We start from the raw sequence: 27,114 nt of genomic DNA, 5'->3' as shown, positions 1-27,114 counted from the left end.
TTAAATAAACAGAAAAGGTGAACATGGCAGATGGAAAGTAATGTGGGAAAAATGTGACGTCAGTACTTTGGTGGGAAAAAAAAGAAAAAGCTGAAATAGAGATGAAAAGTGCTGGTGTTTAGGAGGACCTGGATGACCTACCCTTTGATCATTGAAAAATTACGGATGAAGCAAGTCATTAGGAAAGCAAAGAATATTTTTGATCTGTATTACAAGAGGGTTTAAGGATAATGGTGGAGACTATTATGTAGGGTATCTGCAATATTGTGTACAAGTCTGGAAGGATACGTTTGTGATGGAGGAACTTCTGGAAAGGTTTACAAGATTGATTCCTGGAATTGAAGGATTGTTGTACCTGGTGAAATAGGGGTTCCCAAATCAGAATCATAATCAGACTTTAATCGGCAAGTACCTGTGCACATACAAGGAATTTACTTTCGGCAGATGTTGTCTCTCTGCTCATAACAATAATAATGATAAATATAAATGAAAATATAGATTATACATACAAGTAGTGCAATCCAAGTAATAGTTAGCCGACAGTTAACCGGCAATTAACTGTTCAGCAAAGTGACCGCAGTAGGGAAAAAACTTCTCCAGTGCCTATTAGTCTTAGCCTGGAGGGATCTGAAGCGCCTACCAGATGGAAGCAGTTCAAACAGTCCGTGTGCAGGATGGAAGGAGTCCTTTATGATATTCCCCGCCCTCTTCTTCAACCTGGAAGAGTACAGGTCCACAATAGAGGGCAGGGAGGCTCCAATGATGCACTCGGCAGTCCTCACTGTGCGCTGTAGTCTGGTTCTATCCTGCTTGGTGGCGGCTCCAAACCACACCGTGATGGAGGTGCACAGGATAGACTCAATGACTGCAGTGTAGAACTGCAGCAGCAATTCCTGAGGCAGACCATATTTCCTCAAGAGCCGCAGGAAGTACATCCGCTGCTGGGCCTTCTTTGGGATGAAGCTGATGTTCTGCTCCCACTTCAGATCCTGAGAGATGGTGGTTCCCAGGAACCTGAAGTTCTCCATGGTGGGCACAGGGCTGCCGAAGACTGTGAGGGGGGACATAACGGGGGGATGTCTCCTGAAATCCACTTTCATCTCCTTTGTCTTGAGTGTGTTCAGCTCCAGATTATTCCGACTGCACCAGAGCGCCAGTTGGTCCACCTGCTGTTGATATGCAGACTCATCACTGTTCTGGGTGAGTCCGATGACGGTGGTGTCGTCTGCAAACTTCAAAAGCTTCACATAGGGTCATGGCCCACTTACTGAATGGTATTGGTCCATGGCATGAAAAATGTTCAGAATCCTTGGTTTAGAAAAAGAAGATGATCACATTGAAACTTATAAAATTCATACATGGCCTTGAAAAGAAAATATGGAGAGAACATTTGTAATGGCTAAGATTCTAGAAGTAAAAGTCTAATTCCAAATAGTCTGCTGCTAGTTTTATGGTTCTTGAAGTAAACTTGTCATTTGAACATTAGTTTATTTAATCATTTATGTCATAGAGTTAAGTCATGAAAAACCCATTCTCATCCCTGTTGCTGTAGTCCTCTTCCATGTAGGTGGAAGTGATTTTGCCAACGGTAAAGCAAGGAGTCGAAATCCAATAAAGCCTGGATCTTTGTATAACTCAGTACAGGTTGAGCATCCCTTATCTGAATTGCTTGGGCCAGAAGTGTTTCAGATTTTGGATCTTGAAATATTTACATCTACACAATGAGATAACTGGAATGGGACACAATTCTAAACATGAAATCCATTTACATTACATTTACAGCTTGTACATATATCCTGAAGGCAATTTTATATAATACTTTAATAATTTTGTGCATGAATCAATAATGTATACATGGAGCCATTATCAAGGTGAGCTATCACTACCTTCAGCCGCCCAGGTGGACGGTCAGTGGCTGTATAGCATCGCCATCATTCCTGACTCTGAATTTATGTGCTACCTCTACAATTAACCAGTCTTTGTCTCACACTTGTTCATCACACATCAGATGCAGCCATTCAGCTTGTTGGATTTTCATCAATGGCAATATTGGGAAACTCAGCAATGAATTTCTCCGCTGTTGCTTTGTCACAACAAATCTTTAAAAACTTAATGTCATGACTTTTAAATTTCTGCAACCAGTCTGCTGAATATTCACAGTTACTTTCAATTTTCTATTCATCATTATAGATCTTTTTCATGATCAGCACACTGTTAGGCAGCATATGTTCACTCTGACTCTGACAAATCCACTCTTTCAATACACGATTGAGATCTTCATTTTTCACTTTATGCAGTGTTTTTTTAAAAAATCATTATCTTCTGTTCATTACATACCTGAAGTCACTTATCAGAACAGTCTACTGCACATAGATGTGCACATCGCCTGGGAACCTTCCCAGCACCTTGTGGAATTTTCCATTTGTGATGTTATGTCAGTGCTCAAAAAGACTTTTGGATTTCCAAAGTTTTTAGATTTTGGAATTTCAGATAAGGGATGCTCAGTCTGTAATGTGCCATCTAACCTATATTTTAACAATATAGCAATGTTACTTCTATTTCATACTTTAATTGACATATTTTATCATATTTATTATATTTTTGGCATACAGCCAAAATCCTTCGTGGAAAAATTAATCCACATACTCATAATATTCGACCTAAAATAAGCTTTACTCCAACACCCTGTGCCATTTTAGCTGGAATAAGCAATTACTGAAATTACACTTATGTCCCCTTTCACTCATCACTAAAACAAAGTATGTGAAGAACAGAGTTAGAACCCAGCAGTTCACTTTTATAAATGAGACTTTTTGCAAAGATGATTTGGTTTCAATTTGTGTTGTTCTGTTTACACCAGGGATAAACCAAATAGTTGGATTAACGATGGGCAGTAACAATTTGCTACAAATTAATGTGCTGTGACATTGTTGAACAGGTAATGTAGTTTCTACTGAGGGTCTTCATATTTATTGTATTTGTTTTGGGGCTAATATTTGTTTTGCTCATTAACATACACAGCTAAAGATCTGCATTTTTTACTAGGCATGATGTGGCCTACATAAGTGAGTGCTGGGACTGCTATCATGCTGATAAATGTTTCTTAAGATGATGGAAATGATGCTTATAATAAACATCTAGTTTAGTCTTGGTGTAAAACCCACATCCTGCCACATTAGGCAATGTTCTCAATTGCCATAATGGTTGGAAGAACTGCATCAACAGGAAATGCATGGCAAGAATCAAAGTCAATAAATGAAAGGATCTATATTTGATTCCCCAATTACTGTAATCCCCAAAATGTGGGTAACTCTAAAGCTCCATTGTATCTTGGCACGATTAAATAATTGAGGGGAAATGAAATTATATTTAGCTTAACTAAGTAGTTGAAATGTCTGCCGTTCTTTCACCAAAATGACCTTTAAGAGGAATAAATTCAGGAATTAACATTTGTGGTCTATAGCCTTTATGCTGTTAAAAGACTCGATGTAAACTCAAAGAACAATGCCTCATTTTTCATCTGACAGGACTTAACATAGAATTGTCCAGCTTCAGTTAATTGCATCTTTTTTTTTGCATCAGGTCTAGCCATTTGTGCTTGTTACCCCATCCAACCCCTTGCCTTTTTGTCCCCCTTTCCCCCCTTCATTTATATGCGCTGGCCTGCTCAGCCATCCCAGTAAGCAAGACTATCCTGTTTGGAGGAAGCATCTCCCACACCATCTCTCCAGTTTATTTTCCCTTCCTTTTCTGAAGTGATTTCTTGCTTTCATGGTACCTAGATTTTGGGATTATCCCAATGAATTTATATTATTTGTGAGTGTGTAATTAGAATTTGATTAGACAATAATAGAACATAGGTCACAGAACAATACAGCATAGTACAGGCCCTTCGGCCCACAATGTTGTGCCGACTCTTAAACCCTGCCTCCCATATAACCACCCACCTTAAATTCCTCCATATACCTGTCTAGTAGTCTCTTAAGTTTCACTAGTGTATCTGACTCAGGCAATGCATTCCACGCACCAACCACTCTCTGAGTAAAAAACCTTCCTTGAATATCCCCCTTAAACTTTCCACCCCCTACTTTAAAGCCATGTTGTCTTGTATTGAGCAGTGGTGCCCTGGGGAAGAAGCGCTATCTATTCCTCTTAATATCTTGTATACCTCTATGATATCTCCTCTCATTCTCCTTCTTTCCAGAGAGTAAAGCCCTAGCTCCCTTAAACTCTGATCATAATGCATACTCTCTAAACCAGGCAGCATCCTGGTAAATCTCCTCTGTACCCTTTCCAATGCTTCCATATCCTTCTTATAGTGAGGCAACTGGAACTGGACACAGTACTCCAAGTGTGGCCTAACCAGAGTTTTATAGAGCTTAACCAGAGTTATGTAATATGATACTCTTCAGGCGTAGTCAGCAAAAGGAGAGGATGGCAATCCCAAGTAATCCTTCTACTCTGCATCCATAATAGTAAATCACCCAGCAAGAATTTAAGGCAGAAGAAGCCTGGCAGATTATTTTTTTATATTCTATTTTTCTGTTCTATTGCTGAAGCTTGTTGAAGTGTTCTTGTTCCAGCTGAGATAATTTAACAGCAATTGGCATAAGGATTTTCACTTCTTTGTGGATGACAGTTATTATGGCCATTGCATTCACCTGCCAAATTGTTCTGCACAGCAAATTTACTGGAGGTTAAATGACAGCATGACATTTCAGATCTGAGTGTTTGTTCTCAATGCCACATGTAGAAGTGATTGTATCAATTCATAACAAAGTTGGTACTAAATTTTTGAAAAGATGCTACATGAAGTAGTAATCAGCAAGGGAATATAAGTCCTTGGAAATCCTTTCACCCTATTGAAAGCTGAAGATATAATCTGATAAGTGACCAGGGTTGCTGTTTCAGTGATTGGATAAAATAGAATCTGCTGGTCTCCGCCTGATTATGACAGAGCTCTGTTTCTGTGAATTGTTTCCAAAATTATTTTCCAAATCTTTTTCCCCAGATATCCAGCAATTATGGTGTTTTATATCTCATGGTTCCAGCACAGTTTTCTCTGTCTGCATTACCCTCCCACTCAGCAAATTTGATGAGGTTAACAAGCCTTAACCACCAAATCCCAACTGGCATAACCACATTTGGTGTCTTTTTCATTTTCACTTCTGATGAAACATCATCAACCTGAAAAGTTATGCCTTTTCCTTCGCTTTCTACAGATGCTGTCCGGGATTCTGAGCATTTTTAATTTTCAATTTTGGGCACCAAACTGTAGGAGATGCAGGAAGGCTTTTATAGATACAGAAAAGGTTGATGGGAGAAATTCCAGGGAGAGTGGAATTTAATTATTAGATTAACTGAATGAAAGCTCACGAATAAATGGAATAGTGACAACATGGAGAGACAATTACCTAAGTTTCAGGAATGGCGTCTTTCTGTAGAACTGGAAGGAAATGTGTTCCGAAGTTCCCCAGGATTTGGCACTAAAGTTGCTTTTATCCTAATATATATTAATGACATTTGCGTGAAGTATAAAGTGCTGTTTAAAACATTTCAGATGGCACAAAATTTGGAAGCATAGTGAACTATGAAGGAGATAGTAATTGACCTATTGACCCTGACCAAAAGCCAATAGAAGAGAGTGGTGGATGAGCTGATTCCTTCCTCTGGTCTGTAAGGAAAGAGCTCTTTATGAAGGTGTACAGATAATACAAAATATCTGGATAAAATTAAAAAGTCAATGTATGTCTGTTTCTTTGTGTGTGTTTGCACACGAAACACCTGTCTTTGCCTCTTGTTAATTGTGAATCCTTACAGTGTGTGAAATAGCTGCCATATGATTTAGAAAACAGCAGTGAGTAAATGTCATCATCGATTCACAGGCTGTGAAGCATTTTGGGATACAGTATCCCACAGTTAACATATTATTATAAATATAAATTCTTATCAGAATTAATATAGCAGAGTTAGAAAATAAATCATTTTGCATTTTAAAGTGTGTAGATTTCCAATATTGTGGATGTCTCAAGTATTTTCTGTTGCATATCAGCAGTGACCAGATGATTTTTATGTTTATCTTTTTAAATTAAATTTACCTGCAGCTGGCTTTTCTGTTCATGCTTTTGTCTGACAAGGAATGAAGACTAATATCTCCACCAGGGGATTAAAATGCTTGAGTCTGGTTGCTTGAGTATGCTTTTGTATGAAATGTAAAATAGTGCTTATTTCATAAAACATTTAAACATAGAACAGTGCAATATAGGTACAGGCACTTTGGTCTTCAATGTTGTGTTGAACCAGCTAAAAAGCACATCAAAAACATCCAAACACTAATTACACAATGCCCATCTTCCTCCATGTTCCTCACAGTCTTGTTCCTATTTAAAAGTCACTTAAAATCCTCTAATGTATTTGTCTCTGTCATCATACCAGGCAGTGCATTCCAGGCATCCACCAGTCTCTGAGTAAAAAAAAACTTACCCCTCACGTTCCTTTGAACTTACCCCCTCTCACCTTCAATGCATGCCCTCTGGTATTAGACATTTAAACCCTGGGAAACAGATACTCCCAGTCTACTCTGTTTGCCTCTCAAAATCTTATAAACCTCTATCAGATCTCCCCTCAGCTTCCACTGCTCCAGAGAAAACATACCAAATTTATCCAGCCTCTATTGATGGTGCATGCCCTCTAAACCAGATAGCATCCTGGTAAACACGAGGAAATCTGCAGATGCTGGAAATTCAAACAACACACATAAAATGCTGGTGGAACACAGCAGGCCAGGCAGCATCTATAGGGAGAAGCGCTGTTGACGTTTTGGCGAATGGTCTCGGCCCGAAACGTCGACAGCGCTTCTCCCTATAGATGCTGCCTGGCCTGCTGTGTTCCACCAGCATTTTGTGTGTGTTGTTAGCATCCTGGTAAACTACTTCTGCACCTTCTCCAAGGCATATGTACTGTAATTTATATACCATAATATGAATATGTATGAATGAATTCAAGAATTACAAGTGCATGTAATCTGCCTCTCCTAATGATCACAAAAGATGATATGGAGAGTAAAATTGCCTATCTACCTTCATGTGCTGCTGAGAGTCCCTTTAAAGCATGTGGTAGCATTGGAGGCAATCTAAAAGAGATTCACTATGCCAACTTCTATGACATCTTAGCACAGGTATCTAAAGAATTTGAGTCCATGTTCTTTAGGATCTAGCAGAATAATCTAATTGAAACATATGATATTCAACATATTCAATATATTCCCCAGTGTGGAGAATAGGTGTTTCTATGGGTAGGGAACTGAAATTATGAGTAGTTAGAAGATGGGAGGGGCAGACATTAAAAACTAAAGTATCTAGGAAATTCTTCTCACTGCAGATGTTGAATTTCTGGAGCTCTCCACTGTCAAAGGACAGTAAAGGCTAGGTCAGTGATAATTTCATGTAGGTAGTAGGTAAAGTTTTGAAAGATCAGTGAATTAAAGAGATGGGGAACTGGCACAGTAGAGGAGTTGAGGCTTGGGGAAAATCAGTGATGATATTAGAAGGGCTCTAATATCCTGCTCCTATTGCCCTGTATTCTTGTGAAAGGACAGAATGAAAAATAATTGATTATCAGAAATGATCATAAATGGATGCTTTCTTTTGGCGGAAACCTAGGATGTGTGGTCAACATGAAAGCAATAGCACTTGCTACAAATTTCAAAGGAAGTTGATGACTAAGAATAGTGATTTCTGTGCTGTGTATTTTCTCTGCCACTGTTTATTTTACTCTACTGTAAGCTGTAGCAGAAAGTTGGCATCTGGGAGCATGGTGTCATCAAGTAGACTGAAAAGCCAGTCGCAATGAAAATTTCTCAGACTGCACACCCAAAGTAAAAAGTACTTTAATTATGTTTGAAAACAATTTATGGATTTATATATGAAAGGATTGAGATATACCTTTTTAGATGCTGAAGTAACGTAGATTTTTTAAAAGTTTTGTTATTCTAATATTACGCTAATGAATGGATGCACATCCATAATCTCACATTATACCCTTTTGTATAGTTGGCTATTAGAGGATCCACTGTCATTATTTTTCCCCAACTACTCTTGTACACTTGCACATGCCTCAGTGATTATCATTTGTTTAGGTTGCTGAAAAATATAGGAATAGTATTTTCCTGGATTGTATCCAATAATGCCATTAAAAGATCATAACATGGTAGATTTTTCCTAATCAAAAGAATGTTTGTAATATTTGCTGGTTCCTCACTTTTTCTGGTCATAATTTATCATTTGGTAAAATAACCACATGTATTTTTACCCATTCTGAGGCATTGCACTCACTTTAACCTCAGCTTACTTCCAGGATGTTGCAAAGACTTGCATTTGTAGAGCACCATTAATAACCTCCAGATGTCCCTTGTAGCCATTTAAGTGTACTTGCAGATTGTAAGTTAAAGAGCCCAGCAACCAACTTGCAGTGTGAAATGGATCAGATAATCATAATAATGTTAATTGAAAGATAAATATTGGCCAGAACTCTGGATGTTATTTTAAAAACCTTGGGGTTTTTTGCTTTCAATTGAATGAGCAAATAAGATCTTGGTTTAACCTCTCATCTGAACGTTTTCCACCTGTGGCCATGTAGAATTTATTGGAGTGCCAATTTTGTTTTGTGTATTGTTGTCTGAACTTGTATTGTGATACTTAAAAGTGAATACTAAAACGGAACCATGATTTTACCAAAGTCCAGGGTCTTCCAGTGTTGGGGAATAGTGCCCAACTTTTGTATTGATTTAGCTTCCCTATAGTATCAAACAATAGTGGAATAATTTTTACTTCTAAGTCATCATCTTTGAGCCATCACATGTATCATATGAGATAGGTGATCATGGTCCCATGATCATGATTGTTTTTGGCAAATTTTTCTGCAGAAGTCATTTGCCATTGCTTTCTTCTGGGCAGTGTCTTTTCAAGGCAGGTAAACCTAGCTATTATCACTCACAAACAAGGGAAAATCTGCAGACACTAGAAATCCAAGCAACAAACATAAAATGCTAGAGGAAATGGGCAGGCCAGGCAGCATCTATGGAAAAGACTACGGTTGATGTTTCAGCTGAGACTGAAGGGTCATGCCGAAGGGATCTTGGCCCGAAACGTTAACTGTACTCTTTTCCAGAGATGCTGCCTGGCCTGTTGAGTTACTCCTACGTTTTTTGTGTGTGTTGCCAGCTATTAGCAATATCCTTCAGAGATTTTCTGCCGGGCATCAGTGGTCACATAACCAGGACTTGTGATATTCACCAGCTGCTCATATGACCATCCATAATCTGCTCACATGGCTTCGTGTGATCCTGATCCTAAGCCGTACCTACACCTAGCACAAAGGTGGCCTGCAGGCTAACGGAAGGAAAGAGCGCTTTACACCTCCTTTGGTAGAGATGTATCTCCACTCTACCACCCTACCTCAAAGCAGATGGGTCAAATTGAGTGCAGAAAAAGTTTATTTACCTAAGTTTCTAAGTTTCGGATACAGGGTATTTTAACCACAGAGTCCTCCTTAGAAATTCCATGCCCAGTAACCACCATGGACCATTTCCTTGATCCATCCATTCACATCTGTATTTGAACTTACTGTTTGTCAGTCTTCTGATCTTGAAATATTGAATGTAAAGCAATCCAGATCCAATTTGGCATTACTCCCACCATATAATGGTACTGATAGTCCCTTGATCCATCACGTCTGTGGTGATACAGGTTGAGCACTCCTTATCCAAAATTTCAAAATCAGAAAACCTTCAAAATCCAATTTTTTTTTTAGCTCCGACATAACGTCACTAATGGAAAATCCCACAAAGCGCTAGGAAGGTTCCCAGGTGATGTGCAGGTCTCTATGCACGGCAGACAGTTCTGAGAAGTGATCTCACATATGTAATGAATAAAAGTTAATGAAAAATAAAGTGATCTCGATTGTGTTGAAAGAGTGGATTCATCAGTGTAGTGGTGAACGTATGCCGATCATGAAACAAGCAAAGATCTTTCATGATGAACTGAAAATTGAAGGTAATTTGAATATTCAGTAAGCTGATTGCAGAATTTTAAGTAAGGTCACAACATTATATTTATAAAGATTTGTTGTGATAAGGCATCTGCTGATTATGAACAGCAGAGAAATTCATTGATGAATTTGCCAAGATCATCGCAGGTGAAAATCTAACATGCGGATTGGCAGCTGAGGTAGTGATTGCTTACCTTTCTTATGGTTCAGTGTACACATTATTGTTTCGTGCACAAAATTATTTAAATATTATATAAAACTACTTTCAGGGTATATGTAATCTAAATGGGATTTTGTGTTTAGAGTTGTGTCCCATCAACAAGATATCGCATTACATAGATGCAAATATTTCAAAATCCAAAATCAGAAATACTTCTGGCTGCAAGCATTTCAAATGAGGGTACTCAATCTGTCTTTTGTGGGGGTGTACCTCTTTCCTTAACTGCTGTTGATTGTTTTCCTTTTTTTTTAAAGTATAGATTTAATTCCCATGTTCTCTTTTCAAAGTTACTATTGAATCAAAATTGCACTACTCTAAGGCAGTGCTTTCTAGATAGATCCTAAATGAAATTAGGCTATTATTCTGACTTCATCTTATTCAACTCAGCCACTTATTCTTAAGCAGCACTTAAATAATTTAAGCATCCTTGACTTAGTTTGATGCATGTTGGGATCCAGTCACTACAAGACATTTATTTACTCAATGAGGCAAGTAGAAGTATCCAGAACATCTTCAAGGGGCGATGCCCCAAAGGGCACCATCCATCATTAAGGACCCCCGTCACCCTAGTCATGCCTTGTCTTCATTGCTGCCATCAGGAAGAAGGCACGGGAGCTTGAAGGCAGCTGCTTCCCCTCTGCCATCCTATTTCTGAATGGACATTGAACACATGAACTCCCTATTTTTTAAATTTCTACTTTTGTGCTACTTATTTAATAAAAATAACTAGTGTGTATGTATATATAAAATACCAATTCTTCTCTGTTATTATGTATTGCATTATATTGCTGCTGCAAAGTCAACAAATTTCACAACATATGCCGATGATATTAAACCTGATTCTGATTCTGACTTAAATATATTTACTTCATCACTTCACATTTTTCTCACACTACTGATTTCCTAAATTCCATTTTGAATCAAATTTTGTGTGCCCTTTCTGAAATCACTTAGAGACTTTGCTGGAAAATGTTTGAAGTTTGTCAGAGAGCCGAAACTGTTGTGTTTTATAGCAGGAATAAACAGTTTGCAATAATTTCAATTTTAGTATTTAAACATTAAACAAAGCAAGGTCAAATTAATTTTGCTGTAAATTTTCAGTAACCTACTTTATACAAATAGTATTTCACATTGCTGCTTTCTTCCAGTAAATTTGTTTACACAGCTGCACAATTAATGAGTGAATTTTTTACACTATTGGGTTTGCACCTATTGTCGCAGCAATAGCTTGTTTTTATTTGGCACCTTTTACAGGGGAATAAAGCAAAGTAAGGAAGTTTATTAAATAGGAAAAGAAGTATGTAATGAACAATTGAGAAATAGGTCAACAGGTTTGGAAAAGATTTTTGAAATTGGTTAATTTAGTTATTGCATAATAAAGACATAGTGTATTACTGCATGGAAACAGATGTTTTAGCCCAGCTCATACATGCCGATCATGGTGGTCGTTGGTCAAGTCCCATTTGGCCCATACATCTTATCCATGTAGTTTTCTGTTAGATATGTGGGTTATGGCCAAAGGAAAAATGGCTTAGAGTTGCTTAGCACCTTAGTGCAAAGGAGCTATTAGGTGCATCAAAAATCAAACTTAAAGAAATCAGTGAAAATTGAGAAAACAAAATTATGAATATTTACAAAAAGGTATCTACCAGAAAACACAAAAATAGCTCTGTACTTACACTTGTCCAGTGTGAACTCCTGGCAGCCCCTATCTTTCACACTGAGGAGGTGAGTTCCTTTTTATTTTGCAACTTTACCGACAAAGTTAACTGAAGCCTAGACAAAATTAGAATATAACGCACCCCACAATGTAGTTTCGAACATATTACGAAATGAACAGAATTATCTCACTTAAATGCAGTATACAAATAAGATGTACACATCCCTATTACTAAAGAATTAGAATATTCCACTGTGTATGGCAGGGAAGACACCATAAGACCAACCTGAGTGCATCAACTCCGCTTTGGACCCATTACTAAAATATTCTGGGGAAGACACAGAAGTGCATACACAGTGCAGTGACAGCAGGATGACAAGGTGATGTTTGTCTATGTGTGAATGTGCATGTGTAAGGAGTGCTTTTACCGAGTGCTCTCTGTCACATTTTCCAACTGTCTTTTAATTGTTGTCATTACCTTGACCACTTGCTCTGGCAACTTATTCCTTATTTGTACAATGAAGAATGAAGAAGTTGCTCCTCTGGTCCCATTTAAATCTTTTGCCTTTCACCTTAAACCTATTCCCTTTAGTCTTTAGTGCCCCACCTTGGGAAAAGACTGTGTGTGTTTGTCCTATCCATACTGCTAATGATTTTATAAGGTAAGGTCACCCATTTATCTCCTATGTTCCAAGGAATGAAGACCCAGCCTCACCAGCTTCTCCATATAATCCAGGCTTTCGGGTCCTGCCGGCATCCTTTAAAATCATTTCTGCACTTTTTCCAGTTGAATACCTTTGATGTAAAAGGGATACCAAAACTGTACACAGTACTCCAAGTGCAGTCTCACCAACATTTAATGCAACAGCAACATAATGTTCCAACTTCTGTTCTCAATGTCCTGACTAAAGCCTGTGTGCCAGATATCTTCTTCACTATCCTATCTGCTTGTGATGTTGTTTTCAATGAATTACACTCAATGGCCACTTTTTTTAGGTACACCTGTACATCTGCTCGTTAACACAAGTATCTAATCAGCCAGTTGAGTGGCAGCAACTCAGTGTATAAAAGCATGCAGATGTGGTCAAGAGGTTCAGTTGTCCAGATGAAATATCAGAATGGAGAAGAAGTATGATATCAGTGACTGACTAAGAATGATTGCTGGTGCCAGGTGGGGTGGTTTGAGTATCTCAGAAGCTGTTGATCTCCTGGGATTTTCATGCACAACAGTATCTAGAGTTTGTGAGAATAGTACAAAAAACAATCAGTGAGTGGCTGTTCTTTGGGCAAAAATAGCTTGTTAATGAGAGAGGTCAAAAGAGACTGGACAGACTGGTTTAAGCAGACAGGAAAGTGACTGTAACTTGCTTGCACCATACACTAGGGTGTTCCCTTCAGTTATCTGATGAGGTAACTGTAGCCTTTGGTAAGGTGGTGCCCAACCTTCCTAGAGTGCTTTGACCCTTAATCACTACACTCTACAGTTGGCGAGTCAGCAGTGGTGGCCACATCATTGCCCATCTGTTCCTGACTTCCAGCTCAACTCCTCTTGCCTGCTCTATATCCAGCAAGAGGCTCTTTCTGCTTCCTCCCTCATCCTTCAAGTGCTTGGTTCTTGCTCTTTTCATCAAGACCCAGCGAAGACAGCAATCTCCATTGCCAGGAATAGCCACATCTGCTATCCTAAGGACTGGTACTTCAGGGCCTTTCTCTCATGAGCCTCCTTTCATCCTTCCTCCCATGATACTTTTGAGCACCACCATGATGATCTTTTTGTCTTTGGTGGACCACAGTACAGTGTCTGGTCGAAGAGTGCTTTGTACCACTTCTGAGAACTGCAGCTTCTTCTCCACATTGATCCTTACCTCCCATGATTTGGCAGTTTACAGCAGATTGGATTTAGGCCTCTTTAATATGACTGGTGTGGCCCTCTCCTTGATGAAAGTGGCTGTCCTGTTTGCCTTTCTGCCAACTAGTCTCTTTTTACACCTCTCCTGCTCCAGTGTGTCAGTAACAGACAACAGGACCTCGTCATGGTGCCACCTATACCGTCCTTGTGTTAAAGATGTTTTGCATCCTGACAGTATGTGTGCCACTGAACCCGATGAGCATAAAGCTTGTTTAAAGCTTGCATTTAGTGTCCTCTCAGCCCTCATGTGCAGATGTGATGGTGCAGGGAAAGTATCATGCACAGATAGCACGAGGAAAGAAATGTGGAAGGGCTCCAGTCTCCAAAACTCTGCCCAAGTGATCTTGCACTTGGGAAGATCCCATTTTGTCCAGGTGCCCTGTGATCCCCAACTCTGTTGCCTTTAATACCTGCTTTTTGTTTTTGCAGTTCCATATCTCCGCCTGGTCCATGTCACATCTATTCCTTGCACTTGCACTCCCTCATCATTGGAAGTGTGCAGAGGCGAGGCCTTGCCATTCCAGGCACTGGTTACCGATAATGTCTCTCAATTACAGGGAGCTCACTGCCTGATCTATGGCCGAGTAGACAGCCCACTTTCATCCCAATCTTGTTGTGACTGCTGCTCAGTTTACTAGCTCGTCATCGAAGACCCTCAGAGTTAACACATCTCTGCACTTTGCCACCTTGAACTCCTCCACTACTGATGATAATGGGAGCCGTAGTTGGTCTAATCTTATGTAGAGCCCCACTGAAGAAAAACTTGTGAGGATCCCCAGCCACCTCTGCAGGTAGTTGTTGACTTTCCTCTTGATACTTTCTACAGTGGTCATGGGGAACTTTTACACCATGAAAAGCTAGAGCAGCCTTGTTGGAGGACTGTGTTGGTACAGCCCTGTCTTAAATTTACCAGGGAGTCCAGTTTTCTCTATTTTCTTCAGCCACACTTCAGTCTACTTTACAGTGTCAGTGATGTTGGAGCTGTCTGTCATTGCTGCATTAAACCACTTTCCAAGACACTTTACTAGGTTGTCCTCTATGGATGGAATGACTTCTCCTGTACTTGGAAGACTGAGCTTGCTAGTAACCTTGCCTTTTCTGACCACCATGTATATGGACTTTCTGGGCTTGAAGGTCATCCTAGCCCAGATAGCTACATTGTCCAGGGTTTCCAATACCCATCTTACTTAGACACAGGTTACAGTGGCTACTGTGATGTCATCCCTGAACCGCTGTATTGTAGGTTGTCAGATTCCAGGCTCCAGCACTGGGCCTCTGGTTACATCTGCTGCTGCTGATATGAAGAGGTTCATACTTGTGACAAACAAGATGGAGGAGATGGTACAGCTGCTTGGAATCCCTTTTTGGAGGTCCTGCCACCTGGTTGTAAAATGGGCTGAAGTGAAATGTCACTTGAATCCTCTAGGTAGCTGGTGATCATGTCTCATGTTACTGGCAGGATATGGTAGTGATCCAGGCCAACCTAGATGAGGATGTGTGGAATTGATCTGTAGGCATTAACCAGGTTTAACCAGATGACTGTTAGGTCACCTTTCTTCTGCCTAACCTAGCGGATCTGTTGACTGATTATTGAGGTGTGCTCAAGGCACCCATAAAAACTTGGGATGCTACCTTTCTAGATGGATGTGTTGATATAGTGGTTCTCCATTAAGTAAAACATCAGCCTTCTCACAAGCACCGAGAAGAATATCTTGCACTCCATGTTAAGGTGGGAGATTGTCCTAAACTGGTTGATTGTGGAGGAATCTTCTTCCTTGGGCACAAAGTATTGTTCAGCCTTTTTCCAGCTTGGTGGGATAGAGCCTTTGGCCCCAATCTTCCTCAATATCTTCCATAACTTCTGGAGGAGTTTGGGGCATTTATTATAAACCTCACTGGATATACCACTTGGTCCTGGGGCAGTAGATGATTTTGCTCTCTTGATGATATCCTGGACCTCCTACTGTGTGGGCTCTGCCATGGTCCGCTCATTTGCTGGGATTCTTGGTTGGGTGATTTTTGGATTGAATTCTCGTCCCTGATTCCTATGGGGATTGCTATATGATTCCCACAGTAATTCTTCCATCTTCTGCTTTGAGCTGGTTAAGTTGCCAGAATTTTGCTGGCTGAGAAGTGCCCTAGTGAACCTGAATGGGTTTTTAACAAACTGCACTCTCCTTCTCTCTTCTTTGCTTTTGCAGCTGCTCCGTCCTCCTGAGCTTGTGCAACTATTCCCGCAGTTTGCTGGTTAGATCTTTGATGCCTTCTTTTTCGTCAGGTGAACTGTTTTTGAATTGTTTGGTCAGAGTCTTTATCTTGCTTCTCAGGTGGTGAATCTTCCTTGTCCTCCTGTTTGGTTGCTATAGTGGTTTAGGATCCTCCTTCTTCTCCCTTGAATGCAATGTTTATGAGTGAGTCGATTGCCAGTGTAGTTTCCAAGATGAAATCCAGATTGTCATCGAACTACTTCCAAGATATATTGCCTGATAATCTAGACCATTCGATCCTCTCTTTCCTTGATGAATGGATTAGGGTGTCAGAGGTGGCACTCTCTAGTCTTTTCTTTGGCACTAGAGCAACTCAGGTGTGGAGAGGTATTCAGTTCTGTGGGCTGCCTCCAGGCTGAAGTTTTGCATTATCTTACTGGATGTTCAGTCCGTGTCCTGCACTTGAGTCACCTTTGTTCTATAGAGACAATGTCCAATGCTCTACCCTCAGCTATCTTTGAGAACCTCTTAAAAAATTTCTCAGACACAGTTTCCCATGCAGAAAGCAGTGCCGACTATCTCTAATTACATCTTGCCTATCCAAATGTTGTTCGATCCTGTCCCTTAGAACCCCCTTCGGTAGTTTAACCACTAGTGATGATAGACTCACCATCATAAAGAACCCAGGGTTGTCTTTGCTGTCCTTAAATAACGGTACAATATCAGCCACCCTCCGGTCTTCTGGAACTTCACTTTGTGGCTAACGATGAAGTAAATATCTCTACAAGAACCTCCATAGATACTTTCCTGCCTCTCCGAAGTCCCAGGTTGCATTTTATCCACCTTAATGCGCTTTAACACTATTAATAGCTGATAACTACTATGCGGTACAAGGTTTTATCACACATTTCTCACAATTTTTTTCACATCAATAATTTTCTGAACACCAAAAACTGATGAGAAATAGTCATTTAAAACCTTTATTTATTGTGGTTCCACATGTAGATTGCCATGCTGATTTTTAAAGCAATATATTCTCTAGCTAGCCACCCTTTTATTCATAATATACCTATAGAATCTTAGAATTTTCCTTAACCCTGCCTGCCAGATTAATCTCATATCCCCTTCTACGCTCCTGATTTCCCTTTTAAGTGCACTACTACAGGATTCCTTTGTTTCCAATTGCCTAATCTTAACGTATACCTCCTTTTTCCTGATAGAGCCTCAAAATCTCACCCTTCTCTCTAGTGCGGGGGTTCCTACTCTAGGGTCCACGGATCCCTTGCCTAATGATATTGGTCTGTGGCATAAAAACGGGTTGGTAATCCCTGCTCTAGTTGGGGCATGCTGCTGCAGGACTTTTGATATCACACTTGCCATTCATTCCTTTACCAGCAAACAATCTCATCCAATCAACTTATCAAGGCACCACCTATTACTCCAAAATCGGCCCTTTCTCACTTCAGGAGCCTAACCTACAGACTTACTCTATCTTCCCTCATAACTGTTTTTAAACAAATAGAATTATGTTATCTAGACCCAAAGTTCTCTTCAACTGGTATTTCAGTCACTTGCCTCACCGTATTTCAGTGTTGTGCCCTCTTTAGCAAGGTGCTAATTGTATTGATTAAGGAAACTTTCTTGGACATTTCTAACAAACTCTAGTCTATCTGAGCATATGCAGTTCCATCAAAGTGACCATCCCCTGCATATATCTTAAGTTCTACCAACACGGCCTCACTGGAAGATCCCCTAGGAATATACTCTATATAAACACCTGTTATGTCATCCCTTGCTTTAAAAAAAACTCTCCTCCTCTTCACCTGCTAGTCTGACGGGGTTATTTATTTTATCTGGTGCTTCTGGTGCAGCCCCCTCTAAATTAGGGAGACCCCATACGGTTTGGGGGACTGCTTCATCAAGCATCTTAAATGTCTATTGCAATGGACTGCATCTCCTAATCACCACCTATTTCAATTTGACTTTCCATTCCCACACCAACATATCTGCTCATGACTGGCTGTACTGCCACAATGAGGCCAAACTCAAGTCAGAGAAGCAACACCTTGTAATTCATTTGGAGAATCTCCAACATGATAGCATAAACATCAATTTCTTCTCGGAACCACTCCCTTCTGTTTCCCCTGCCCATCTAAATATTTATTTTCATGTGTTTTCCCTCCTTTCTAGTGGCCTGTCACCCCTTCTTCATCCTCCCCTGCTCTTATGACCTGCCCATCATTTCCCCCTGGTTCCCCACCACCTTCCCTTTTATTCAATGCTCTGTTGTCCTCATACCAGATTCCTTCTTCAGCCCTTTACCTCTTCAACTTAGTTTCTCACTTATCATTCCATCTCTTCACCTACCTTCCATTCCCCTCACCTGGTCACACCCATCATCTGCCAGCTTGTACTCCTCACCCTCCTCCCACCTCCTTATTCTGGTTTCTGTCCCCTTCCTTTCCAGTCCTGACAAAGGGTCTCAACTCAAATAATCGATCATGTTCCTCAATGGACACTGCCCGACCTACTGATTATCTCCAGCATTTTGTATGTGACTCTTAAGATTTTCAGCATGTGCATAATCTCTTGTAAGCCCGTCCTCTCCTACCTGTACCTCTGTCACACCCTAAGCATCTGTATTCTGGAACATTTGGCTGCCAGTCCTGTATTTCTCTCATCCATGTTTCTGTTAAGGCAATAATATCCCAGTCCCCAAAGCCAATCTACAGAGTTCATCCACCTTACTCATTAAACTTAATTTATTTCGATGCAAGAGGTTTAAACCAGTAGTCATTCTTCTCCTTTACTTTGCTTCTGGCTAACCTGGCTATTAAACTTGCCTCATTGGCTGCACTCTTTATGCCCAGCTTCTCATTGGTTTGTCTACTGCTTAAGGTCTCATCCCTGCCAATCTATTTTAAACCCTCCTGATTAGCACTGGCAAGTCTCCGTACCAGGATACTGATCCCCCTCTAATTCCAAAGCAACCTGTCCCTCTTCCTCAGGTCAGCCCTGTCTCAGAAAAGATCAAAATGATCCAAGAAACTGAATCTCTGTCCCCTGAACCAGCTTTAGCCACATATTCATTGGGCCTATATTTTTATTCCAGTTCTTTCTAATGCTTGGTACTGAAAGTAACCCAGAGTAACTTTAAATTCTTCAGCATTATCATTTCGGAGGATCTATCCAGGGACCAAGATGTAAATGCCATTATAAAGAGGGCATGGCAGTGCCTCTACAGTTTTAGTTCACACAGATTCTGCAAGTTATCTAAAACTTTGACAAACTTCTATTGATGCACAGTGGAAAGTACCCTAATCGTTTGCATCATGGCTTGGTATGGTAACATCAATGCCTAATAACAGAAAAGCCCACAAAAAGTGGTGGATATAGCCCAGTCCATCACAATCCCTCCTCACCACTGTGCACATGTACAAAGAGTGCTACTAGAAAAAAAGCAGCATCCATTGTCAAGAACCACCACTATTCAGGTCATGCTCTCTTATTGCTGTTGGCTTTGCAAAGGAGGTACAGGAGTCTTGGGTCCCATGCCCAGGTTCAGGAAGAGTTGAATCATTAGGTTCTTGGACCAGTGTGGACATCTTCACTCACCTCAACACTGAACTGATTCTACAACCATTAGACTCACTTTAATTCTCTAACTCTTGTTCTCAGTATCTATCCATCCAGCCTTATGCACATTTGTCTTCTTTTGCAAATTGGTTTAGTCCAGTTTTGATTGTAGTTTTTCATCGATGCGATTATATTTCTTTGTTCTGTAAATGCCTACATGTAAATGAATCTCAGAGTAGAATATGACGATATTCAATAAAATTCCATAAATTTATTTTACATTTAACTATCGTTTGAATCCTGATATTGAATTTATTTCCTAACTCCCAACAGGATGGAAAATGTCATGGGACAAATTTGAATGCAACAGCCATAGAAGGTCATAGTAATCAGGCAGTGGAGGTCATGAAAAGATTTGTTCAAATGCCTCCCCCATTTTTTTTAAAGTCAGCACATTGAGAGATGAGATACAGCTTAATGCTGGTGATGATGAGGGTACTGAGTAAGCAACATTTAGGAATGTGATAAATATAGTCATCTGTTTAGTTTACTTACATGCTTTTAGGATTAGCAGAACCTGAATCAGGTCTGCTCATGGAAGCTTAACTGAAGTAAAAGTACATAACTGCAGAAAGTGCTGAATATACCCAGCTGGTCAGTTAGCACCAGTCACAATCTATGCTGCTTGACCAGTTGAGTGCTTCCAACATTTTTGATTTTTATTTCAAACTAAATTTGGTTTAAAGCCAGTGATCTGTGAAGTGTATAGAATTATTATCATGCTTGCTCCAGTCCAAAGCAACGCATGTGCAAGGTATGGAGGGACATCCATTCAGAACAGAGATGGGGGGGGAGTTTCTATAGTGAGAAATTGGTGAATCAGTGAATTTACTGCCACGGGTGGCTGTGGAGGACAAATTATTGGGTATGTTTGAGGCAGAGGTTGATAGATTCTTGATTAGTCAGGGCTTGAAGGAATAGTGAGAGAAAGCAGAAGCTTGGGGCTGAAAAAGAAATGGATCAGCTGTGATGAAATGGTGGAGCAGACTTGATGAGCCAAATGGGCCTATTTCTGCTCCTATATCTTACTGTCTTATGGTATCCATTGCAGGGTACATCCATGACAATTATCCAGCCTTGAACTTTTTGGTTAAATTCCTTTCAAAGGTTCCAGTTCTGATGTTTTCCTACCTATTCTAGATTCGCTTCTCTTTTCGCAAGTACTCTTTAGGCGAGTTGTATTGGCTAGCTGATGTGATTTCTTCTGAGCTATTTTCAGAGAATAGGAAAGTAATCATTTTGTCTACAAGCACTTGCATTGTGTATAGGGTAAAGAGATAGGCTTGATAGAGTGAGGCAATACATATGTGTTTCATTTACACCATCAGTCACTCAAGTGCACTGGCTTTCATTTGCATGTGGGGCAACTGCCCAAGGGCTTGGACAAAGTCACTTCATTCTGTCTGTGCTATTTCAGCCACCAATATGGTGGTAGGAAAACATCTTGATCTGACCTTGTCTTTTGAAAATGCTCATTCCTGTATTTGGATTGCTGGCCCACATAGTTGCCCACAACCTATTCCGTTGCTTTGCGCTTATCACCATGTTTGTGGCATTTGTTATTACCAAGTAGGCCATTTACTCTTTGAGCTTTGTTTATTTATTTATTGGGGTGCAGCACTGAATAGGCCCTTCCAACCCTTTGAGCCGTATGGCCAGCAATCCCCTGGTTTAATCCTAACCTAATCACCGGACTATTTACAATGACCAATTAACTTAACCACTGGTAGGTCTTTGGACTGAGGGAGGAAAGCAGGGCACCTGGAGGAAACCCATGCAGTCACAGGAGAAACGTACAGACTTCTTAGAGGCAGTGGTGGGAATTGAACCCATGTGGCTGGTACTGAAAAGTGATGTGCTAAACACTACGCTACTGTGTGAGCAAGGAATTTTATTGTACCCTGGTGTATATGTCAGTAAAATAATCTCAGTGAGGATCTGATTAAAAGCAATATTTTCACAGCATTATATCAATGTGCAGGTTCTCTGTATATTATCCTGTACCCAAGATTGTGGATGAAATTTACCACTTGTTCTGTATCTGCTATAGATAGCATTGTGTTGTCACAAACATAAATGTTCTTGTGTTAGCTGGCTATCAATCTGCTAGCAACAATGGAATGAAGTGACAAAGTGTATTGTACACTTCCAGCTTTCACCCTCTGCCCATGCTAATGCAATCAGTGATGCTGCCAGCGTGAGTTGAGGGTGCTCTCAATTAATGAAAAAATGCACCATTTGGGAAGTAACCACAAAACATTTTTTTAAGAAATTAATTTGAAAAAGTTTCTGTTTTCCTGTACTACTTTCACCCCATGTTTTGATTAATAAAACTATGATAAGTTTAAAAAAAACCCAGAAATTTAGAGGTTCCCAAATAATTCAGTGAATGCATGTGCAGACAGGAATGTCACGAGCATCAACACACACAAAACTCTGGAGGAACTCAGCAAGTCAAGGCATCATCCGTGGATAGAAATGAATGTTTGAACCAGTCCAGATGGAGAGTTTCGGCCCAAAAATTGTTCATGTCCCTCCAAAGATGCTGCCTGACCCGGTGAGTTCCTCCAGTGTTTTGTGTTTTTTGATCCAGATTTCCAACATCTGCTGTCTCTTTTGCATCTTAATGTCAGGAGCTTCGCACATGTAATTGCTGCGTTTCGCTGAGTTATTGAATATCAGTTGAGAAGGGAGGAAGGAAATGGTGACAGTTTGTATGAAATATTCCAAGATAGGTAAGGGAAGGAAGACCAGTTTGATTCTGATTTTACACTCCGTAATCCTACTGAATCACAAATGAGGAATGGTGCACATTACACTTCAGCTGTTATTGAATAGCTTGAGAGTATTCATCATTCAAAAACTGTCATGAAATCTGGTATCTTGAGTGAAATACACAAAAGGATCGAAGATGATTATCGGTGACCTTTCTGCAGCAGTCAACCAAGTAAATCAGAAGGCAAAGTGCAGTAGGCTCATGTCAAAACAGACAGTGCCTGTTGTGGTACTGCTACATCACAGTGCCATCCATAGGTACCTTGTGGTATTGCAGATAATTGGACCTGGAATATTTAATTTCTGTAAATCTAATTAAATGTGTTTGTGTTATTCTGATTTTTCCCATCACAGGATAATAAATTCAGTTAACATTGTGAATATCTTCATGTTATGAAAGATTGCAGAATATAAGCAGCTCAAGTTGGTTATTTGGAAGCTTGGTGATCGCTAAGCTTGGCATACTCCTCTAGGATCCGAATGAACATTGATTAAACTTCGTAATTTGGCTGGCTGGTTCAAAACACTGTGATCAGTTCAACAGCAGAAGATTCTGCCTGGCTCATTTCAAGGAAGGTCCATTGGAAGTGTTTGCTTCACTGTCCAGATCTTGAGATTATTGGTGGTGTTGTTTCTCATTTCTCCATAAGGGTTCTATGTTGAAGTGCTTGTTGATGAATCCTTCTGTAGAGCACCACACCGAGGAATTCTCCTATTCTTGTTTTTGCTTGAGTCGAGACTCTGGCTGCCATCCAATTGAAATGGTGTCTTTCTTCATCTTCATGAGCTGATACCAGCAAGAGTGGGTCATGCCTTGTGCTCGCTAGCTGATGCTTGTGTAGCCTGGTCGATAGTTTTCTTCCTGTTTGACCAACATAGTATTTTTTGCAGTCACTACACTGGATTTTGTACACAACATTTGTTCCATCAGTCACACTTTGTTGCGCTTTGAGCTTTGATTGGTTCTTCTTCAGAGTTGTAGTTGGTTTGTGACAATAATGTCAATGAATTAACATATCACCAGTAATCTCAGGATCTGGACAACGAAGCAAACATTTCCAACAGACCTCTCTCAAAGCTAGCCAGTCAGAATCTTCTACTGGCAAGTTTTTGAACCGGTGTTTTGTGTTTTGAACCAGCCAACCAGATCACGACCTCTAATCAATATCCATTTGGACCCCGGAGTATATAAGCTGGCATTCTGAGGAGACAGCACCCTTAAATATGCACTGATGATGTCTTCTCAACTGGAGCCGAAATATCTGCAATCATTTTGCCAAGCTTGGCGATCAGCCAGGCTTCCAAATCTTTAAGTTAGGTTGCACCTTCATGAAAGGCATAATAGACTGAATCTTTCTCCCAGGGTAGAAATGCCAGGTACTCGAAGGGCATACATCTCGTTACATAATCAGCAACAATGAATATAGAATAGAGTCAGGATTTTATAAACAAACATATAACATTTATTAAACTCTGCTCAACAATAGTGAAAAGTATTCAAACGACTAACTTAACTGGAAGTTAACTGCTATACGACAACTTTGGAACAGTTCTTAAAGTGGTAAGTTTGAACACAGTTTTAAAGTAGTAAGTTCGAAAGTCCAAGTAATTTATACAGTCAATTAGGAGAGACTTTCCTGAAGTAAAGAATTCCTCAAATACGTGACGTTACTGCTGATCCCAGCTGAAATATGCCTTGTCCGAAGGATTCACAACAAAGGAAATAAAATGGTTTAAAGGAACTGACCTGTTTTCTAAAGGGTAAACACTGCACCAAGCCTTCCTGCTCTTGCAGAGGTTATCTCAGATGCAGGCCATTATTCTTGAATGAAGATTCAATAAGGTTGATCTGAAAACCACTGAACGACATCAACTTTCCCCACTTCTTTCTTCACTCTCCAATCCTGGACTGTAAAGGAAAAATCATACGTGCAGCACACAAAACTGGCAGCGACTGGCGAAACTACCAGAACCAATCTTTGCATCTTAAAATACAAAGTAAAACTCTGTTTTAAAACAAAACAGCGTCATGAGATGAATATGCAGCAAAACTAAAAACTAACGAAGTAACTGACGAACCAACGAATGCGAAACACCCTGCGTCACAGCAGGGCTTTCCTGTTTTATACCTTTTGGAACAGGCCATCATGTGACCTCACACCGACAGGAAAATTACATCTCCCCACCATCATAAGACCATTACATCATGCTCACAAGATACTCAATTACATCATAATCATAGGACAATCACAAGATACCCATGGGGTATGTAATAAGATGAGAGGGAGAAAGCTTAAAGATCTGTAGGACAAGTTTGTTGTATAAAGAGAGGCAGATAGCTGAAATAGGGTTCCAGATGTAGTGGAGGAAACAGATACTATGGTGATGTTTAAGAGGCTGTTATATGGACAATGAATATAGAGAGAAATGGATCATGTACAGGCGTAAGAGATTTAATTTAATTCAGCATTATGTTCAGTGTGGACATCGTAGAGCGAAGTTCCTGTTCTATGTTATATATGCATCTAATATATATTTTAACATGTTTCGTGTCATTTCTTCATGATGATATGTGAATCTTCCACTCGGTAAATTGTCTCTTTGCTGATTTATAGACCAAGTGTACATTAAACAATCAGTACGTGGTGTATTTTATGTAAGATAAAAATCAGGTGAAAGTGTGTCCTAGGTTGTTATTGGCTGAATCAAAGATTCCAACTTTTTCTATGCCATAGAACAATGTCATTAAGCCAGGGGGTTAGAAACCCCTATTATAAGACCTTCCCTGTATATTTACATCATCAAATGAAATTTTGTTTATTATGTAATTTAGAAAGAAGTAGCTACTTGCATTGATATGATTTCTTCACATGATAAAACATCCCTAGATCTCTTGCAGAACGGTTATGAAAGATGTGGAATTGGGCCATAGGTAAACAACTTGCCAAAGGAATTTTTAGGAATTTTCAATAGTGTGAAGTTGTTTAATCTCTAGAATTTTCTTGCTGGAGGCAAGCCATTGAAGGCTTGGTCACTTGATTAAATAATTTAAATTGGATATTGAGCAAAGAGCTAGAATTGGAGAATGGAATGAGGGCTTTTATCTCATCCATCCTATCTACAGGTGAAATCATAGTCTTAATTACTTTTTGTTTAAAGAACATGTATTCACAGCTCTTCTGTTCAGCTTTAAAACAAATGAAACTTATCCTCTTAAGTTTGAAGAGGCAATGTACAATTATAACTCTTAATGTAAATTTACAGAAATTGGTTGGTTGGGGAATTTTCTTAGTTTGGAGATCCTTCAGGCACAGAATTAAATTGGAGTTCACCAGAACCTCTGCAGAAATGTTCTGGCACCAAATGAAATGAGTTTTTAGTCCTGTAACACTGAGTCTTGTCAAAGTGTAGAACCTCCACTTGCCTCTTAGATTTGTGGAGTGTGTACAGGGGCCAGGCATCCTCAAAGTGGTGTGTTTCATTCTTAGTCATGAGCTAGAAACTGTTGGCTTTGGCACTTGGTTTCATCTGCCCATCATTTCCACCCACCCTCTAACCTTCTCTGAATTCACTTATCATCTCCCTTCTTCATTAGATTTCAGCATTCACAGACTTCTATGTCTCCACTTATCTGCCTCCTGGCTGCTGTCTCTACTTCCACCCTCCCCTCTTCCTCACCTGGTTCCATCTGCCTCCTTCTCTCTCCTTATCCATCTTTACCTGTCACCCATGAACCAATGCCTCCTAAGTCCACTTAGCTACCTCACCTAGCACTATCTGATCATCATCTCTCTCCACTCCATCTATTAATCACCTGGCAATACCAATCTCACAACTCCCTGTCACCTGTTTGTACTGGCCATCTTCCCTTTACATTCTTAGTTCTGATGCAGGCTATCGACCCTAAATGTTAACTGTCCTCTGCTTCTACAAATGCTGCTTATCCCACTGAGTTCCTCCAGCAGTTCGCATTTTTTCTTCAGATGCCAGCATCTGCAATTGCTTGTATCTCTGTTTCCCATATTTGGTTGTTGAGAACCAGGAATCACAATCTCAAAATAAAATTAATACCATAAAGCACAGAGTTGAGAAGAAATCTTTTCATCACAGGGTAGTAAATGTTTTGAATTCTTTAAGAAGAGCACTGTGAAGGGTCTATCACTAAGAATACTCAATCCATGTACCCAAAGACCTGCAGAACTGTAAGTTTGTGTTTGTATGAAGGGGTGGACACCGGGCACTGCTACAGCGGCTGTACGAGGGGCCGTTCAAGGTGATCAACAACAATGGGTTCACGTACATTCTGGACATTGGTGGGGGGGAAGAGGAGGTTTTCACGGTGGACCGACTCAAACCAGCCCATGTGGACTTGGCGCAGAGGCAGACTTCCTAAACAGAGGCTGATCCAGACTGTGGACATTGGAGGGTGTATCGCCGGTTCTGGGAGGGAGTTATGTGGCGACCCACTTTCTGTGCAGGTGAACCGGCTCACAAATAGCCAGCACACGGGGGGGGGGGGGGGGGGGAGACTTTGGTAATGCACCTCTGATGTCATTTCCGCCTGGAGAGGGAAGGTGCTAGGGATTGAATGCCAGCGCCGCGAAGTTTGAATAAACTAGTCTCGAAACGACTTACCGACTGCGTGTCGTTATTTCAGCGC

The 27,114-nt window shown here is 40.2% G+C and overlaps 1 protein-coding gene across 1 annotated transcript in view; it reads left to right on the top strand.

Moving 5' to 3' along the window:
* Nucleotides 1-27,114, top strand: part of kcnt1b (potassium sodium-activated channel subfamily T member 1b) — a 488,428-nt gene that overhangs the window by 208,941 nt on the left and 252,373 nt on the right. The window lies entirely within an intron of this gene.

Source organism: Hypanus sabinus, chromosome 18 (genome assembly GCF_030144855.1).
Source record: "Hypanus sabinus isolate sHypSab1 chromosome 18, sHypSab1.hap1, whole genome shotgun sequence".
Classification (NCBI taxonomy): Eukaryota; Metazoa; Chordata; class Chondrichthyes; order Myliobatiformes; family Dasyatidae; genus Hypanus; species Hypanus sabinus.
This window is presented reverse-complemented; position numbering and strand designations above follow the sequence as displayed.